At 43.4% G+C, this 19,884-nt stretch overlaps 1 protein-coding gene and 1 non-coding gene across 2 annotated transcripts in view; one reads left to right on the top strand and one right to left on the bottom strand.

Annotated features, from left to right (window-relative positions):
* RYR2 (ryanodine receptor 2) overlaps nt 1-19,884 on the top strand; it is an 820,963-nt gene that overhangs the window by 76,179 nt on the left and 724,900 nt on the right. The window lies entirely within an intron of this gene.
* Nucleotides 10,272-10,395, bottom strand: LOC132539196 (U6atac minor spliceosomal RNA). The gene has a single exon (XR_009550490.1). It is a non-coding gene; the product is annotated as a U6atac minor spliceosomal RNA (small nuclear RNA).

The following is a 19,884-nucleotide window of genomic DNA, read 5'->3' as shown; positions in this document are numbered from 1 at the left end:
AGAGTCCAATGCTTTATCCACTGCACCACCTCCCGGATCACAGGGGTACATATTTCAAATTAGTATTTTCAAGCCCTTTGAATGTATCTGGAATTTGTTTTTTAAAAAAAGCGTTTTATTTGAATGGGGAGGAGAGTGTGTGGGGGAGAGAGATACAGAGAGACCACAGCACTGCTCCGCTCTGGCTTATCATGGTCCAAGGGACTGAACCTAGGACTTTGGAGCTCCAGACATGAGATTCTTCTTCTTCTTTTTTTTTTTTTTTGCGTAATTATTATGCTATCTCCTACCACAGACATTTCCTTACAAAGGAAACAAAAGTTTTACCCCATAAATGATATTTTAAAAATACAGAGGCTCAGACGATTGAAATAGCTTACCTTCTAGTGTTTGAAATTTTGTGCCTGTGATTCTCAGTTCCACCCCAGGCACTACATGCGCCAGAATAGTGCTCTGGCTTCTCTCTTTCCTTTATTCCTGCCTATGTGAAACACACACACACACACACACACACACACACACACACACACACACTCTCTCTCTCTCTCTTCCTCTCTCTTCAATTATTTTTATTATACTTATTTATTGGATAGAGACAGCCAGAAATTGAGAGGGGAGGGGAGGGGAGGGGAAGGTAGAGAGGAAGAGAGACAGAGAGACACCTTCTATACTGCTTCGCCACTTACAAAACTTTCCCCCGTGCAGGTGGGGACCAGCGGCTTTCAACCCAGGTCCTTGCACATTGTAACAGGCACGCTCAAACAGGTGCGCCACCACTTGGCTACAAAACTCTTTCTCATGTGAAATAAATAAAAAAAAAAAACTGAGCTTGGGAGGCTGCATAGTGATTATGCAAAATACTTTCATATCTGAGGCTCTGAGATCCCAGATTCAGTCACCAGCACCACCAAAAGCCAGACCAGAGCAGTGTCCTGGTCTTTCTCTCTGAGTCTTCTCTGTATATCTTTCATTAAAATAAAAAAGAAAGAAAGAAAATATTTAAAAAATGAACAAGTAAAAATCCTAGAAGATACAGATGTTCTTGAGAAAAAAAAATAGTTCAGCTGATATGAATTCATATCAAGTTATGCAGAAATGACTCCACTTGGCTGGATAAATCCATGGGGTTATGAAGAAAAGGGAGGGAACATCAGAGAATCAAGCACTCCAAGACTGATCCGGTCGAGTTAATATTTCTTTTTCTTTTTTTCCCCCTTTTTGTTGCCATTGTTGTTTTATTGTTGTAGTTATTATTGTTGTCATTTTTGGATAGGATAGAGAGAAATGGAGAAAGGAGGGGAAGACAAAGAAGGGGAGAGAAAAATAGACACCTGCAGACCTGCTTCACTGCTTATGAAGTGACTCCCCTGCAGGTGGGGAGCTGGGGGCTCGAACTGGGATCCTTACGCCTGTCCTTGTGTTTTGCGCCACTTGCACTTAACCCACTGCGCTACCGCCCGACTCCCTAGTTAATATTTCTAAGACTGGCCTTCATGCTAATCATTCTTTTTTAAAAAATTTCATTTACATTTTCCTATTTATTAAACATTGTCAAATTTCATACATAAAATGTCTTTGCTCTTTGAAATTTTGCCACTACGAAAAGCATTTTACTTATGAAGTCTTTGGTTAGGACATTCTGCCACATGACTGCTTTAGAAAGGATGAAATCAAAATGCTACTACACTTTTTGGAAGCAATACTGAATTATAAAAGTTCACATTATAGAAAATAAGGTACGTAAGTTTGGACTCTTAGACTCTATCAGAAGAGTGTAAATATTTAGTTTTTTTTTAGTTTTAGTTTTTGGGTTATTGCTGGGGATTGGTTCTTACACTATGAATCCACTGCTCCTGGAGGCCATTTTTTCCCCATTTTTGTTGCCCTTGTTCTTTATCATTGTTGTTATTGCTGTCATTGTTGTTGGATAGGAAAGAGAGAAATGGAGAGAGGAGGAGAAGATGGAGAGGGGGAGAGAAAGATAGACACCTGCAGACCTACTTTACCACTGTTCTTCTTCTTCTAGCGTTTTCCCTTCTTCCGTAGCCAGTCGACAGCGTCAGGTTGAGCCTGATGTAAAGTTTTGAGACCTCCTTTGAATCTGGAGAGGTGGCAGTCGTTGACTATGTGGGTCATAGTCTGTCTGTAGCCGCAGGGGCAGTTCAGGTCGTCTCTGGCTCCCCAGCGATGGAACATAGCGGCGCACCGGCCATGGCCTGTTCGATAGCGATTGAGGAGGGCCCAATCATAACGTGCTAGGTCAAAGCCGGGTTGACGCTTGCAGGGTGGGGAATGTCCTGCCCACTGGCCATATACAGCATGAGAAGTCATTTGCCTGGCCTTGCCAAGACAACCATCAGAGGAGACTTGAAATTCAGGAAGTCTAGGAGCCTATTTCATAGCAACACTAAGTGTTGATTTTGACATTGGTAATTGTGAATGGCCTGGGAATGATGTTATAAATATCCAAATGGCTCTTGGCAGAAAAAAGTTTCCCCATCCCCAGGACAGGGTAGATAAAGAGTCCTGGTCAGCTGTCACTCTAAGCTTTGACTGCCATTTATGACACAGAGCATGCCCCTACCAAAACAAAACAACAGGACTAAATCTCCAGTCCAGTTCTTCTCTTCCTGAGTGGCCATAGCCAACAAAAGGTAAACTGCTGGGCAGGTGACTTAGTCTGGTTCACCATCTCCTGCAAAACAAAGATAGTGCTTTCCTATCTCACATCCTCTCTCCTTTCTTTACAGATTTTCATGTTCACGTGAGGGCTTTCAGATCAATGACTCTGAAAGAACTGTAGCATTTCAATAGGAGATATCAAGATTTTGGTATCATAATTTCTTTCCTGCATTACCTTCTGATCAAAGACGTGTTATTTAGTGTAAGGAGCTTAATGTTCTGGTCAAGCAGGAAAGTGTATTAATACTGATGTCATGTTCAATTTTCCTATGAAGAAGAAACTTGATTTTAAAAAAAGAAGAAGAGAAAAGAAGAAGCGCTCTGGAGTCAAGTTTCAGAATGTACTAATTTAGCTTTGCAGCTCTGGAAGAGTAACATTTCCCACGCCTAACAAGCAGCATGGACCACAAGTTGGTTCTCAGGCAAAGACACAGATACCTTCACACCTCTTTCCTGACATCAAAGCTGAGTTGGTGTTTAGGACCTCATCACATTTTCGGTGTGAAAAATGAGTCTTTGTCTCGGGTAGTAATTATACCACAAAACTCCAGCTTCATTTTCCAAGAAAAAGAACACTTTTTTTTTTCCCCCTCACCAGAGCAAAATCCAATCACACTTCCTTAAAAAGGCTTCATGAAACACTTTGCCTTCTTGTTTAACCACCTTGAGTATGCCTTTGTATTGAAGTACCCTGTGCTGGAAGTTGTTAAGGGTTTTCAGGAATTTAGCCTTGTGGTGTGTGGGGCTGCTCTATGGAGCTGTAGAGAGGAAAAACACTTTTCCAGCTCTTTCCCTTTCGGTGCCAGAGAAGCAGCAGGTAGACACCAAGATTAGAAAATGGCCAGCTGTCCCATAATCAGCAGCATTTCCTCCTAAAAGCTAGCTGGGGGACCCACTTGACAATTTAAGAACACAGAAAATGACTCTTCCCTTCATGTCCCGAAATATCTTCTCTCTCTCCCTGGTGAATGTGAATTTCAAAGCCTGGCATCCTTCTCCAAGTTCCACCATACAGTATTGACTTCCATACTCATTCTTGTTTCTACAGATGAGCAGTACTCTTGTAAAGGGAGGGAGGGAGGGAGGAAGGAAGGGAGGCAGGGAGGCAGGCAGGCAGGCAAGCAGGCAGGCAGGCAGGCAGGCAGGCAAGCAAGCAAGCTACAGTTAAGAGAATATTCAGTCATTACATTCTATTGGTTGTCAGAAAAATCACGATATGGGGACTGGGTGGTAGCGCAGCAGGTTAAGCACACATGGTGCGAAGCGCAAGGACCAGTGTAAGGATTCCGATTTGAGCCCCGGGCTCCCCACCTGCAGGGGGGTCACTTCACAAGCGGTGAAGCAGGTCTGCAGGTGTCTTGTCTTTCTCTCCCCCTCTCTATCTCCCCTCCTCTCTCTTGATTTCTCTCTATCCTATCCAACAACAACAACAGCAATGACAATAATAACTAACGACAACATGGGCAACAAAATGGGAAAAACAGCCTCCAGGGGCAGTGGATTCATAGTGCAGGCACTGAGCCCCAGTTAAAAAAAAAAAAGAAAAGAAAAAATCACTATTTTTTTGTTTGTCTATGCAAAAACATGCCACAACTTTCAGGATGCACCATTACCCATAATAAAGTAACCCCACAATCCTGGAAAGAATTGCTAGTACTTTTCCCCTTTTACAGAATCAGAGGCTCAGAGAGGTTGAAAGATTAGCCCAAGCCCACCACCAGGAAGGAGGTAGGTTTGTGACTCAAAGCCAAGCTATCTGGTTCCAAAAAGTGGTTTGGTTTTGTTGTTTGTTTTGTTTCATTTTTTTTTTTTTTTTTACCTCTAGAGAGTCCCTCACCCCTGCTGCTTTCTTAGATTAACAGTTCTTAGTATAATAATGTTCTAGCCTCTGCAGGTCTTCTTCCTTCAGAATAGGACTTAAAAAAACGTTTTCTGGGAGTCGGGAGGTAGCGCAGGGGGTTAAGCGCACATGGCGCAAAGCACAAGGACCAGCGTAAGGATCCTGGTTCACAAGCAGTGAAGCAGGTCTGCTGGTGTCTGTCTTTCTCTCCCCCTCTCTGTCTTCCCCTCCTCTCTCCATTTCTCTCTGTCCTATCCAACAACAATGAAATCAGTAACAACAACAATAATATCTGACAATAAAAACAACAACAAGGACACTAAAAAGGGAATAAATAAATAAATATTTTAAAAAGAACTACTTAAAAAAAAAGGAAATGGTTAAGATGAGGGGGCTGGGTGGTGTCGCACCAGGTTAAAGCGCACATAGCAGAAGTGCAAAGACCCATGCAAGGATCCCTGTTTGAGACCCCAGCTTCCCCCCCCCACCTGCAGAGGGTCCCCTCTCTTTATCCCCCCCCTCCTCTCTCAATTTCTCTCTGTCCTATCAAAAAAAAAAAAAACTGAAAAAATGGCCACAGGAGCAGTGGATTCAAAGTGCAGGCACCTGCGAGCCCCAGTGATAATCCTGGAGCAAAAAAAAAAAAAAAAAAAAGGTTAAGATGATAAATTTGTATGAATGAATTTTACCAATTAAAAAATACTGTGTATATACATGCTGGTACATGGCTGTGTCACTTAATCGTTTTCAGAGTGTATTTTTTATGAGATGTTCATGAAATGACAGGGTGCGATCGAGAGTAACGCCAAGGTAGACTGGCTGGGCTTCATGCCGGATTCTCGTATGGCCAAGCTGCACATTAAGCTCACGCGAGGCCGAGGCATGGTGTAGATGGAAAACAGATGATACCGTTTTTGCAGTGCTAGGGATTAGTCGCCATTTTTTACAGTAATCAGACATCAGAGACATGTCTTTCGTGAGTGTTTCCTCGAGGATGTCGAACTTGGATGCCTGAGTTGCACAGCAGATGTCATCGGCGTAGATGAACTTCCTTGAAGAAGTTTCTGGAAGGTCATTGATATAAATATTAAATAGCGTAGGAGCCAGAACAGAGCCCTGGGGGAGGCCACTTGAGACAAGCCTCCATCTGCTAGACTTGTCACCCAGATGCACCCGGAATCTTCTGTTTTGGAGAAGAAATGATATAGTGTTGGCCACCCATGGAGGCAGGCATCTTGAGATTTTGACTAGGAGACCACGGTGCCAGACCATGTCATAGGCTGCTGTGAGATCAACAAAGACAGCACCCGTCTTTAAATGCTTCTGGAATCCATTTTCAATGTAAGTTGAGAGGGCCAGGGCTTGTTCGCAGGTAGATCTTCCTGGGCGGAAACCAGCTTGGGCGGGTGATAGGAATTTCTCTGTAAGAGGAGAAATACGTGACAGAAGCAGCCTTTGAAGGAGTTTGTAACACACGGAGAGGAGAGAAGTTGGTCTATAGCTGGCGGCCAGTGTTGGGTCTTTCTTTGGTTTCAAAACTACTATTATCTTCGCACGACGCCAAGCAAAGGTGGGCGCGAGGAATCACATCATTGCAAGACTGGCCAGCTCCTCATGGGGCGCGAGCGCTTCCACACTATGATCATCATCTCTGGCATTATGCTATTCCACTGCAGAATACTGTGCCCCAGTATGGTTCCCCATGCCCACTTGGTCGATTCCAAATTATATTCCTCCATGAGGATAATTTCTGGAACCATCCATTCCACCCTGGTTCCATGGCTGCCAGTTCTTAGCAACATCGCCCTGCCAGATATTCGTCGGGATGCGGCATCATCTAAGTTCATTTCCCACGTCTACGCTCGACCAGACCTGCCAATATACGCGGATATCTTCGCCCACCCTGTTCAACGCTTGACGTCTCGTCACCCAATCTGGTCCCCTACGCCTACACTGAACTTCTCTGTTCCAGACTCTTGGAAACAGAGTTGGCAGTCAGCTGAGGTAAAGAACAAACACCTCATCACAGACCCCTGCAAGCGTCAACCCGGCTTTGACCTAGCACGTTATGACTGGGCCCTCCTCAATCGCTATCGAACAGGCCATGGCCGGTGTGCCGCTATGTTCCATCGCTGGGGAGCCAGAGATGACCCGAACTGCCCCTGCGGCTCCAGACAGACTATGACCCACATAGTCAACGACTGCCACCTCTCCAGATTCAAAGGAGGTCTCGAAACTTTACATCAGGCTCAACCTGACGCTGTCAACTGGCTAGGGAAGAAGGGCAAACGCTAGAAGAAGAAGATTGTATTTTGAATACACTGTGAGTACTTAGTTTAGATTAGTACTTAAGTTAGTCTCATGATCTTCGTAGATGAGGAAACTGACATTCAGAGACCTGGAATGTCTCCATATAGAACACATGGCCATTTAATAAGAAAAATTAAAACCTAAAAAAAGAAAAAAAAGTTTTCTCTTTTTGAAATGGCATGTATCCTTATGTCCAAATATGAATAATTACTTTTACTTCAAAAATTGGCATTATTTTGAGTAAACTGCTTCCTAACACACTTTTCACTTAGTATGTTATGTTGTGAAATTTATTCTAAGTTATACACATTTCTGTCTAGTACATTATTTTAAACAGTTTTTAAAGGTGTTATAACGATTTACTTAATTCTTTTTTTTTTTTTTTTTGCCTCCAGGGTTATCGCTGGGGCTCGGTGCCTGCACCAGAATCCACTGCTCATGGAGGCCATTCCCCCACCCCCCTTTTGTTGCCCTTGTTTATTGGTGATGTTGTTACTGTTATTGTTGTCATTGTTGTTGGATGGGACAGAGATAAATTGAGAGGGGAGGGAAAGACAGAGGGGGAGAGAAAGACAGACACCTGCAGACCTACTTCACTGCCTGTGCAGCAACTCCCCTGCAGGTGGGGAGCCGGAGGCTCGAACCGGGATTCTTATGCCGGTCCTTGTGCTTTGCGCCATGTGCACTTAACACGCTGTGCTATGGCCCACTTAATTCTTTAAATGCTGATAGCTGGGATGTCACTACAATTTGCTAATATAAAGTTCGCTATGATGGCTTCCTTTTAGACAGATTTTCAAAGTAAATATGTACAGGTGGAATTGTTTGGCTTAAGGAATAATAGTTCTTGAGGATCTTTTTCTTTAAATATTATTACCACTGCTAACTTTTAAAGAAAATATTTGTTTTTATTTTATTTTATTTTATTTGCCTCCAGGGTTATTGCTGGGACTTGAGTGCCTGCACTATGAATCCACTGCTCCTGGAGGCTTCCCCCCCCTTTTGACCTTGTTGTTTATTGTTGTTGTTGGATAGGACAGAGAGAAATGGAGAGAGGGGGAGAGAAAGATAAACACCTACAGACCTGCTTCACCACCTGTAAAGCGACCCCTCTGCAGATAGGGAACTGGGGGCTCAAACCAGGATCCTTACGCCCAGTCTTTGTGCTTTGAGCCACCTGTGCTTAACCCATGGCACCACCATCCAGCCCCCCCCCCCATTTATTTTTATGAGAGCAAGAGATAATTCTCTGGCATTTGGCAGTGCTAGTGATCAAACCTAGGGCCTCTGGCTTACAAGTCTTGTGCTCAACTGCCAGACTATCCTCAGGCCGTCTTTGATTGTTTTTTGGTATTATCTTTATTTGTTTATTGGATAGAGACAGCCAGAAATAGAGAGGGAAGGTGGTAATGGAGAGGGAGAGAGAAGAGAGAGATCTGCAGCCCTGCTGCACCATTCACAAAGCTTTCCCCTGTGGATGGGGATCAGGGGCTTGAACCTGGGTCCTTGCACATTGTAACATGTGTACTCAATCATGTGCCACACCACATGACCCTATTTTTTAAAAAAATTACCAGACTACTGCTCAGCTCTGGTTTATGGTGATATAGGAGATTGGGGAATTGAACCTGGGACCTTAAAGCCCAAGGATTGAGAGTCTCTGCATAACTATTATACTGTCTCCCCATACCCAGGCCCTCTTTGTAGTTTTTTTTTTAACTTTTTTAATTATCTTTATTTGTTTATTGGATAGAGACAGCCAGAAATTGAGAGGTAAGGGAGAGGGAGAGAGGGAGAGAGACACCTGCAACCCTGCTTCACCACTTGTGGGACTTGAACACAGGTCCTTCCAAATTGTAACATGTGAGCTCAACCAGGTGTGCCACCACCCAACCCATGTTCTTTTAACAACATTATTCAAGTAATTATGGTTAACTATTTAAAAGTATATATATTTTAAACCTTATTTATATGAAAAAGAAAAAAATTCATAAGAAATGAGCTTAGCTCTTACAGTCTGTTTTGTAAAACTTCATTTCGTCAAACAGAGTGATTTGAAGGGAAAAGTTTTGATTTAGAATGAAGTTGTTCTGACCTAGCTATAAAGAAGTGAATTTGGGTGGGGGTAGATAGCATAATGGTTATGCAAAGAGTCTCTCATACCAAAAGTTCCAAAGTCCCAGGTTCTATCCCCCATACCACCATAAGCCAGAGCTGAGCAGTGCTTTGGCAAAAAAAAAAAAAAAAAAAAGTCATTCTAATTCAGGTGTTATGAGTTGAATTATGTGTCCTCCCCCCCAATATCTCAGAACATGACTATATTTGGACATGGTGTCCATACAGAGGCAATTAAGTGAAAATGAGGTCATTAGAGCACGGTTTACTACGGTCACATCAGTGTCCTCCCCAGCAGAGTTTAAGATACAAACAGACTGAAATGACCAGGTGAGGACACAGATGGAGAAGGCCATCCACAAGCCAAGGAGAGAGACCTCAGAAGAAATCAAGCCTGCTAACACCTTTGTCTTGGATTTCTAGCTTCCAGAACTTAAGAAACAAACAAACCAAAAAATAAAAATTAAAATAAATCCCAATTCCTGTTGTTTAAGCCATCAAGTCTCTATAGCACTTGACTGTGCTATAGAGGCAAAAATAGGACTGGCAAAATAGGACAAGGGAAAATTACTCAGCCACTATGCATGTGTGTGTCCTCCAGTCTGTGCACCTGGGTGAGCATCCGAACACTGGCGCTGGTCATGACAGACTGGACTCCAGGTGTCCAGAGACAGACCTGCAGGTGCAGTGTCAGATGGACCATCCAGCCTTCATTGGGTCCTGCTAAGGAGGTCAGCATGTTAACAGGATATACATACATACATACACAAACACACACACACAGTGTTAATGGAAGACTGCGTCAGTTAGCAAGGCACAGATCTATCATTCATGTTTGATTGGCTGGAGTCAGGGCTGGAAAAGTGGACTATGCTAAAGTGAAGGGTCTGTTCTCAACTACCTCTTAGTATCAGTGAAACCTGACTGCTGGAAAGTGTTAATCACTGGAACCTCTAAGGTCTGTCTGTTGAATTGCGTCTCACTGGGTCCCATCCAATCATAAAAAAGCTTTTTTTTTTTTTTAAGGTAATGTTGGTTTAAAAACTGTACATATTAGGAATACAGCTTCACACATCTTCATAATATATATTGTCACACCTTTCACCCTTAAAAACCATGGCTGGAGGGCCGGGGGTGGCGGCACACCTGGCTGAATGCACAAGCGCAAGGACCTGGGTTTGAGCCCCCGGCCCCCACCTGCGGGGGAGAACTTCACAAATGGTGAAACAGGCCTGCAGGTGCCTCTCTGTCTCTCTCCCTCTCTATCTCTCCCCTCCCTCTCGATTTCTGGATGACTCTATGCAATAAATAAAGATAATTTTAAAAAAAGCTATAGTTTGATTACACAGAGTATGTGGCATTGCTTTAAGTATTTGTGTGTGGTAGGCCAAGGCCTCTGAAATTCTCATTTAGAGGAGTGCTATCATTTTTTCCCTTTTGTATAATGATCATCTGATCATTAACATTAACAGCTTTGGGCTTGGCTTATAAAATGTATGCTACTAAGTGATAAATCCCTCATTTATTATTATTTTTATTATATGCCACTGGGGTAGGAACCCAGAGCTGCACGTGTGATTCCACTGTCTCCCTGGCCCAGTGTTTATTCTATAGTTTTAGAGACAGACAGGCAGACAGGGAGGAAGGGAAATAAGGTGGAGGTGTAGGGAAGTAGCATAAACACCAAAGCACCCCTCCACCATCCACGGAGTTCCCTTGATACCAGTGTATATGGTACTCTCCTGTGGTGCTGGGGACTAAACTCTGGGCATCACTCATGAAAGCTTCTGAGCCACCTCCACTCCCTTTGAACATTTTTAATTGAATAACAGAATAATCACCTTTTCCTCTAAGTCCAGGCAAATGCTTGAGTCCAAGTACCCAGGTGCTTATTCTAAAAGAAGAGATATTCTAGAGGTATACTTATTGTTATGTGTCTGCAGTTACTCCACATGTTTATTATTATTATTATTATTATTATTATTATTTAAGAAAGGATAAATTAACAAATCCATAGGGGTAGGAGGGGTACAACTCCACACAATTCCCACCCCCCAATCTCCACATCCCACCCCCTCCCCTGATAGCTTTCCCATTCTCTATCCCTCTGGGAGCATGGAGCCAGGGTCATTGAGGGTTGCAGAAGGTAGAAGGTCTGGCTTCTGTAATTGCTTCCCCGCTGAACATGGACGTTGACTGGTCGGTCCATACTCCCAGTCTGCCTCTCTCTTTCCTAGTAGGGTGGGTCTCTGGGGAAGTGGAGCAACAGGACATGTTGGTGGTGTCTTCAGTCCAGGGAAGCCTGGCCGGCATCCTGATGGCATCTGGAACCTGGTGACTGAAAAGTGAGTTAACATACAAAGCCAAACAAATTGTTGAGCAATCATGGACCCAAAGCTTGGAATAGTGGAGAGGAAGTGTTGGGGGGGGGGTACTCACTGCAAACTCTAGTGTACTTCTGCTTTCAGGTATATATTTTGCAGTAGTTTATGGATACGTGTGAACATATGCTCTCTCTCACAGAAACTAGTGTATATCTAGGTTTTGGGACTTTGTTAGAAAGTGAACCACCTGGGATGGAATTAGAGAATACTATGAAAGGAAAGGTCTTACCCGAGTAATGAAGCTGATGGGTTGTCATTCCACACGTGAGGTCTCTGGACACAGTCTGAGCTGAAGCATGTTGAGGTGGCAATCGTTGTGTTGATTAGGTTGCAATCGGCAGATGCAATATTATTTGATATGGATTGGGAGAGGCATACGGGAAAGTGGGCCCTATCCAAAGGTTCCAGGATTGGGGGAAGGAGAGGCTCTATAGTGGAGATGTGAGGTTCCTGCTGTCTTAGGGTTTGAAAAGACAATCGATAGTTAATGTTATCATCACATTATTTGGTAATTGGGTTAGCTTTGAAAAGTCCTTCTGTTAGGGTTTGCTGTACAGTACCCAGTATCTTGTATATAGCTGTGCTATTGGTTGCTTCTGATCTACTTTGTCTAGGCTTTTGAGATAGTCCACATATCAAATACTATATATTAAAAAGACTCAGTCTGTGTTTTAAAAACTTCGAGACATACAATTAATTTTCCCCCTCTCATATTAATTAACTAGTGATTTATATGTCTACATTTTACTAGGAGTGTACATAAACACCATTCCTACCACCAAAAGACTGTGACCCATCCCTCCCACCCACTCCCACCCCCCACTGTCCCAGGAGGCTGCATGTCTACCCCTCACCACAGGGTTTTTACTTTGGTGCCATACTTACAATTTGGTCAGGTCCTGCTTTTAGTTTCCCTTTCAGATCTTCTTACTCAACTTCTGTTGATGAGTGGGGTCATCCCATACTCATCTTTATCTTTCTCACTTAGCTCACTTAACATAATTCCTTCTAGCTCTGTCCAAGATGGGTCAGAGAAGGTGGGTTCATTGTTCTTGATAGCTGTATAGTATTCCATTGTGTATATATACCACAGCTTTCTCAGCCACTCATCTGTTGTTGGGCACCTGGGTTACTTCCAGGTTTTAGCTATTATGAATTGTGCTGCTATGAACATAAGAGTACACACCTCTTTTTGGTTGGGTGTTATGGAGTCCTTGGGGTATAACCCCAGGAGAGGAATTACTGTATCATATGGAAGGTCCATGTCCAGCCTTGTGAGAGTTCTCCAGACTGCTCTCCACAGAGGCTGGACCAATTTAAATTCCCACCAGCAATGCAAAAGGGTTCCTCTGTCCCCACAGCCTCTCCAGCATTTGTTGCTGCTGTCCTTTTTGATGTATGACATTCTTACAGGAGTGAGGTACTCCACATGGTTTTAACTCCTGTTCCCCAATTAACTTTGTAGCACCTCCCCCCCCCACCCACCCCCCACCCCTGGCTGAGAACCACTGGCTTCTGGGGAGGGACTTTGTAACTTTTAGCAACTAAATTGGCTTTTCTGTCCCTCTGTTTACTCATCTAGATAATGGTTTAATAGTACTTCTGCCATCCCAGGAGCTTTTGGAAGATTATTAAAGTAAGGTATTTATTGCCCGTGCCTCATTTTTTATACAGAGTAAGAACCTGAAAAATGTTAGCTTCTATTATTACATTATTCAAACACCCCATCAAAAATACCTTAGGAATTCAAATAGTTGGGAGCTAAATATACTTTTGAGTTCCAAGAATGCTGAACTCTACTTAAATTTCAGTCAGAAATAGTAACTGACTCATCTGTAAAATGTTACTCTGTTAGAAGTCGGAAAAGAGACAATGTGTGCAATGTGTTTAATGGAATCTAGAAGATGCTCAATAAATGTTGACTCTAAACGTGCAGAGTCAAGTTGGGTCTGAGTTTGGTTTAGATTTAGCTCATCTCGTCTTCCAGTAGAGTTCACTAGTTCACAGCTACAAGGTTCCCCCCCCCCCCCCCCCCCGCCTCCACCTCCACCTCCAGGGTTATTGCTGGGGCTTGGTGCCAGCACCAGGAATCCACTGATCCTGGAGGCTAATTTTTCCATTTTTTTTTAAATTGGATAGAACAGAGAGGAGTTTAGAGAGGAGGGCAAGAGAAAGATAGACACCTGCAGACCTGTGCTCTCTGCTTGTGAAGTGACACCCTTGAAGTTGGGGCGCCAGGGACTTGAACTGGGATCCTTGCACTTTGTACTATGAAAGCTTAATCCGTTCTCCACTACCTGGCCCTTGACACAATTACAGTTTAAATGGCTGTGCAAGTGTGCATTCGTGGTAAGCTCACTATATTACATCTAGGTGGGGTGAAGAAAGAATGGGACCAACTTATTAGCGTGCAACAGAAAAAGAGACAGGTATATCCAAGAAGTGAGCCTTATACAACTCACAATGTGTAGACAAACAAGATCTTACTTAATGTTATATTTAGGCCAAGTAGAAAGCCGATTACTTTGGCCCCTGGTGAAATAAAGAAAGGAAGAAAGCAAATGTTTTTGAGTTTCAGCTTAGTGCCAAACTGGCACTTTACAAAAATTATCTCATTTATCTTATGAGTCACTGAGGATACGATAAAACAAACATTCAAGTTATACTTTCCTGGATAAGGGCAAACGTGTGAGAATTGACTTGTCAGAGAATTGCAGCCCAGGAAGAGGATGGAGAGAGTAAGCTTCAAGTGAATTGGTGCATTGTTCTGGACAAGTTACTTTGTGGGATTTTTTTCAGAATTTGCATTAGAGGTTGCTGAACCCCTGTCATTAGTGATCGAGCAACTGGAGAGAGAGAGAGAGAGAGAGAGAGAGAGAGAGAGAAAGGAGGAAACAGCAGAAAACCAAGAATTGAAACCTTACACATTTTTGAATGGTGTTTTTGATAGAAGTCTCAGATGCATTCTGACTGGCTAATCAAATATTTTTATTCTCTTAAGGAAAGCAAGCAGGACTAGCTGGAGTCTATTGTGGGTTCCTCCAAAGAAGTACAACTCCACACAATTCCCACCACCAGAACTCTGTATCCCATCCCCTCCCCTGATAGCTTTCCTATTCTTTGACCCTCTGGGAGTATGGACCCAAGGTCATTGTGGGATGCAGAAGGTGGAAGGTCTGGCTTCTGTAATTGCTTCCCTGCTGAGCATGGGCGTTGACAGATCTATCTATACTCCCAGCCTGTCTTTCTTTTTCCCTAGTGGGGCGGGTTCTAGGGAATCGGAGCTTCAGGACACATCGGTGGGGAAGTGAGGCATAGGAGAAGTAGATTGAATGATGGTTCATTAACGTGGAGAGAAAACTGAGTTGTCAAAGCATTGATTGGTGGGTTGGGATCATCTGAGGAGGAACGCCTCCTCTAGGGTGTAGGCTCTTCGTTTGTGTCTTGAATGGGACTTCAGTGGCAGATATATTTAATTTCTAGAAAATATAAGTTTAGTAAATGCTAGATACCAGAGTAATGGGTTGTACTCGAAGGGCATGGATACTGAGGGGAATGAATAATCTCCTCAAGTGAGAAGTAAAAGAAACAGTGGGGGGCAGTAGTGCAGCGGGTTTCACAAGGACCAACACAAATGATCCAGGTTCCATCCCCTGGCTCCCCACCTGCCAAGGGGGTCGCTTGACAGGCAGTGAAGCAGGTCTGCAGGTGTCTGTCTTTCTCTCCCCCTCTGTCTCCTCCTCTCTTGATTTCTCTCTGTCCTGTCCAACAACAACAACAGCAGTGACAACAAGAATAATAACGATAGCAACAAGGGCAACAAAATGGGGAAAAAATGGCCTCTAGGAGCAGTGGATTTGTACTGCAGGCACCAAGCCCCAGCTATAACCCTGGAGGCAAATAACAAAACAAAATAAAAAAACCCCAATGGTTCTAAATAAGAGAAGAATGAAATCATGGGCTTGCTGTAATCTGAATGCTAAGAAAAGAACATGCACAAAAGGGATGGTATAGATAGCATAAAGACTTATTCACCAAGTCCAGTGATCCCAAGGAAAAGGTAGGAGGAGTTAGCTAACTTTGTCTGAGGTGCGCTGCCTGATTTTCCTTACACACTGCAGATGCCCTCATTTTCCATGACTGCAGACAAAAGTTTAAGCTGTTTGTAAATGTGCTATCACTTTTTTTTTTTTTGGCCAATAATTTTTTTATTGAAGTGAATGCGTTTTCCCTTCACAAGTTTCTGAAATGAAAACCTTATGTAGATAAAGGCTGAAATAAAATTCCCAGAGACTCTGATGTGAAGTTGTTTAAATGAGCAGGTGTCCGTGTTAAGAGTATTTGTGTATAATGTAATACTGTTAAACACTGATTGCAGCTTCTTTGCGAACAATTACAGTTTGTACTAAACCATGTGTCCCTATCCTCTGTGGTACAGTGAGTTTCAAATATTTAGGGGCTGCAGCCCATTGTGAGAACTGCATTTTGCATAGTGATCCTGTATCTGTGCCTATTTACACATCTCACAGAACTGAAACAGTTCACGAAACAATACTTAATCCACTGTCTGCCAAAGTCTCATATATCCTTTCTTTCTTTGATTCTGTTATTTACAAATGCTGATCAAGACCTCCATCCAGTAAATATATATTTTAGGTAACTATAGCTGCCTCTTATTTTCACGGAGAAACTACTGATGTGATTGTCCCCTGTTGCACTATTGCAAATGAGATGCCAAGTGAAATGCTTCTAGAAAGCAGTGAGTTTTCTGTTGTACAGATGGAGAGAGGTTACAGTGAGTGCTGAGTCATAGGCAGGAAACAAGCTGGAGTCTGGTCATTGGCTTATAGTCGTTTTGTCCAGTGTGCCCCAAATCTACCAGCCACCTCTTGTTTGAAAACTGGAGAAAATATCTCTGCATATGGGATCCAAGAGTTAGAAAGGATTGTCACCTGCCATCACTTCTCACTCAGTGTGGGGTCATTTCGATGGCTTCCTCAGGTGACCATTAAGTATCTGCTTGCTTGCCTTCAAGAACAAGAGATACACCGTATGAGTTTTCCTACTGCTACTCTCACAAATTTAGTAGCTTCAATTAACAAACTGGCCTATGGTTCAGCAGTCTTAACTGGATCTGACCTCAACTGAGCTGCTACAGGAAACAATTCTTTTTGAAGTTTCTAGGAATGATTCAGATCCCTTTCCCTCTCTCCCTCCCTCCCTTTTCTTTTCCTTCCTTCCTTCTCTCTTCCTCTCTCCTTCCTTCCCTCCCTTCCTTCCCTCCCTCCCTCCCTTCCCTCCCTCCCTCCCTCCCTCCCTTCCTTCCTTCCTTCCTTCCTTCCTTCCTTCCTTCCTTCCTTCTCTCTTCCTCCATCCTTTCCTCCCTCCGTTCCTTCCTCCCTCCCTCCCTCCCTCCCTTCCTTCTTCCTCCCTTCCCTTCCTTCCTCCCTCCCTTCCTTCCTCCCTCCCTTCCTTCCTCTTCCCTTCCTCTCTCCCTTCCTCCCTCCCTCCCTCCCTTCCTCCCTCCCTCCCTTCCTTCCTTCCTCCCTTCTTTCCTTCCTTCCTTCCTCCCTTCTTCCCTTTCCTTTTCCTTCCTTCCTTCCTTCCTTCCTTCCTTCCTTCCTTCCTTCCTTCCTTTCTTCCTTCCTTCCTTCTTTCTGTTGCAGTTTTTCTACTTTTTTTTTGGCCCTCTTCTGTTTCTCAAACCAGCTATGACCAGTTGAATCTTTGTCACATCCCATTACTGTGACTCTTAAATTTTCTGTTTACCTCTCTCACTATTAAGGACCCTAGTCATTAGGACTGTTTAAATCAAAATATGTTGTCCCATCAGGAGAGAAGTGATTGGATGAAGAGGACGCTGCACTCCAGCTCCATCAGCACCCAGAGAGAGAGGAGGAAAAGGAGAGGGACATATGGAGGTAGTTATGATGTCATGAGTGGCTTAGAGGGGAATGTATCCTAAAACACAGCTAAGCATATATAGTAGTCAAACTGTTAAGAATCAAATATAAAGAGAAAATCCTGAGGGTACAGAGAGAAAACAGGATAATTTTTAAAAAGAGGAAACAAAATAATAATTACATCTGCCTTTTTGATAAACTTTTAAAAATATTTTATTTATGTCTATATTACTGGATAGAGATAGAGAAAAATTGAAATGGGAGTGAGAATTAGAGAGGGAGAGAGACTTGAGGGACATCTACAGCTCTGATTCACTTGTGAAGCTTTCCCTCTGCAGGTGGGTCTAGGGGCTTGAACCTGGGTCTTTAAGCACTGTGATGTGTATGCTTAACCAGATGCACCATAGCCTGGCCCCTAAAATCTCCAACTAAGCAGATAATAGAATGATTTCTTAAAAATACTGAAAGTGAACAATGTGGATCAGGAGAAATAGCTTCACTGGTAAGAGCACAGGACTTGCGTGTCTGAGGACCTGGTTTGCCCCCAGCACTACATGTGGGCTAGTAGAGCCCTGACTTCCCTGCCATTCAGGTAAAGCTCTTTTTAAAAAAAAAAAAAAAAATCTCACAGGCAATTAATTAAACCAAATCTTTAATGCGATGGGGAGACTTATGGCTATGCAAAAAAAATTCATGCCTGTGACTCTAGAGTCCCAGGTTTAATCCCCAGCAACAACGTAAGGCAGAACTGAGCACTGCTTTGGAGTCTCTCTCTTTCTCTTTCTCTCTCTCCCCCCCTCCCTCTCTCTCTCCATCTCTCTCCCTCCCTCCTTCCTTTCCTCCTTCCCTCCCTCCCTCCATCCCTCCATCTTTCCCTCTCTCTCCTTTCTGTTCCTCTCTCTGTTCCTCTCCCTCTCTTTCTCTCTGTATCTCTCATTAAAAACACAGAAGCCAGACCTCCCACCTTCTGTACCCCATAAAGATATTTGCAACATGTGCACTGAACCAGGTGCACCACCACCCATCCCCTGATCTTTGGTCCATACTCCCAGTGGGATAAAGAATATAGAACCTTCCAATGGAGAGGATGGGACGCTGGTGGTGGGAATTGCATGGAATTGTACCCTTTCTTATACCACAATCTTGTGATCATTATTAAATCACTAATAAAAATGTAAAATATTTAAAAATTAATCTTAACACGAAGAAAAATGATCACAGATATTTTTTACCTGGACTTACTTACTTTCATTATACTTGATGAAACATGATTTCAGGCAAACAAAGACTTAGAAAACAAATGACCAACAGAACAAGAATACAAGGAAATTCAAATGAAGTTCATCAGGCAGATGGGAAATGATGACAGATGGAAGTTTGGATCTGACAGGAATGAAGTGTGCTGGAATTGGTAAAAATGTGGGCAAATAAAAACTGACATTTTCCCCCATAATTTTTGATCTCCTGAAACAATAATTAGCTTTTTCAAGGAGCATAATAGTGCATTGTTGGGTTTATAGCATAGTATGGACCGACCAGTCAACGCCCATGTTCAGCGAGGAAGCAATTACAGAAGCCAGACCTTCTACCTTCTGCAACCCTCAACGACCCTGGGTCCATGCTCCCAGAGGGATAGAGAATGGGAAAGCTATCGGGGGAGGGGGTGGGATATGGAGATTGGGCGGTGGGAATTGTGTGGAGTTGTACCCCTCCTACCCTATGGTTTTGTTAATTAATCCTTTCTTTAATAAAAAAAAAATTAAAAAAAAAAAGAAGTGAAATGTGACAGCAACAGCACAAAGGGCAGGAGGTCACAAATGGAAGTGTTCTGTACCTTATGTTGAAGTGGGACAGAGGAGCTAGTGAGTCGAATGTAGGTTGTACACGCTGGAGAGTTAACAGAAATCCATGGAGGCTTAGCATTCGTTACTAGCTTTTAGTGACAGCCGGTCCCATGGCTGCCAGTTCTTAGCAACATCGCCCCGCCAGATATTCGTGGGGATGCGGCATCATCTAAGTTCATTTCCCATGTCTACGCTCGACGGAACCTGCCAATATACGCGGATATCTTCGCCCACCCTGTCCAACGCTTGACGTCTCGTCACCCAATCTGGTCTCCTACGCCTACACTGAACTTCTCTGTTCCAGACTCTTGGAAACAGAGTTGGCAGTCAGCTGAGGTAAAGAACAAACACCTCATCACAGACCCCTGCAAGCGTCAACCCGGCTTTGACCTAGCACGTTATGATTGGGCCCTCCTCAATCGCTATCGAACAGGCCATGGCCGGTGCACCGCTATGTTCCATCGCTGGGGAGCCAGAGACGACCCGAACTGCCCCTGCGGCTCCAGACAGACTATGACCCACATAGTCAACGACTGCCACCTCTCCAGATTCAAAGGAGGTCTCGAAACTTTACATCAGGCTCAACCTGACGCTGTTGACTGGCTACGGAAGAAGGGCAAACGCTAGAAGAAGAAGAAGTGACAAAAATCCTTTAAACTTTCATGAAACAGGAAAGGAGGATTAAAGGAAAAAGAACAGATGGAACAAATAAAAAACAACAAGGTGATAGATACATAGCATTTTGATTATCGTGTTTATTGTAAATAACCAAAACACTCTACTTAGGAGGTAGATGGCTCTCTGCT

This window comes from Erinaceus europaeus, chromosome 6, assembly GCF_950295315.1.
Source record: "Erinaceus europaeus chromosome 6, mEriEur2.1, whole genome shotgun sequence".
Lineage (NCBI taxonomy): Eukaryota > Metazoa > Chordata > Mammalia > Eulipotyphla > Erinaceidae > Erinaceus > Erinaceus europaeus.
Note: the sequence above shows the minus strand (reverse complement) of the source record. Positions and strands in the feature narration are given on the sequence as shown.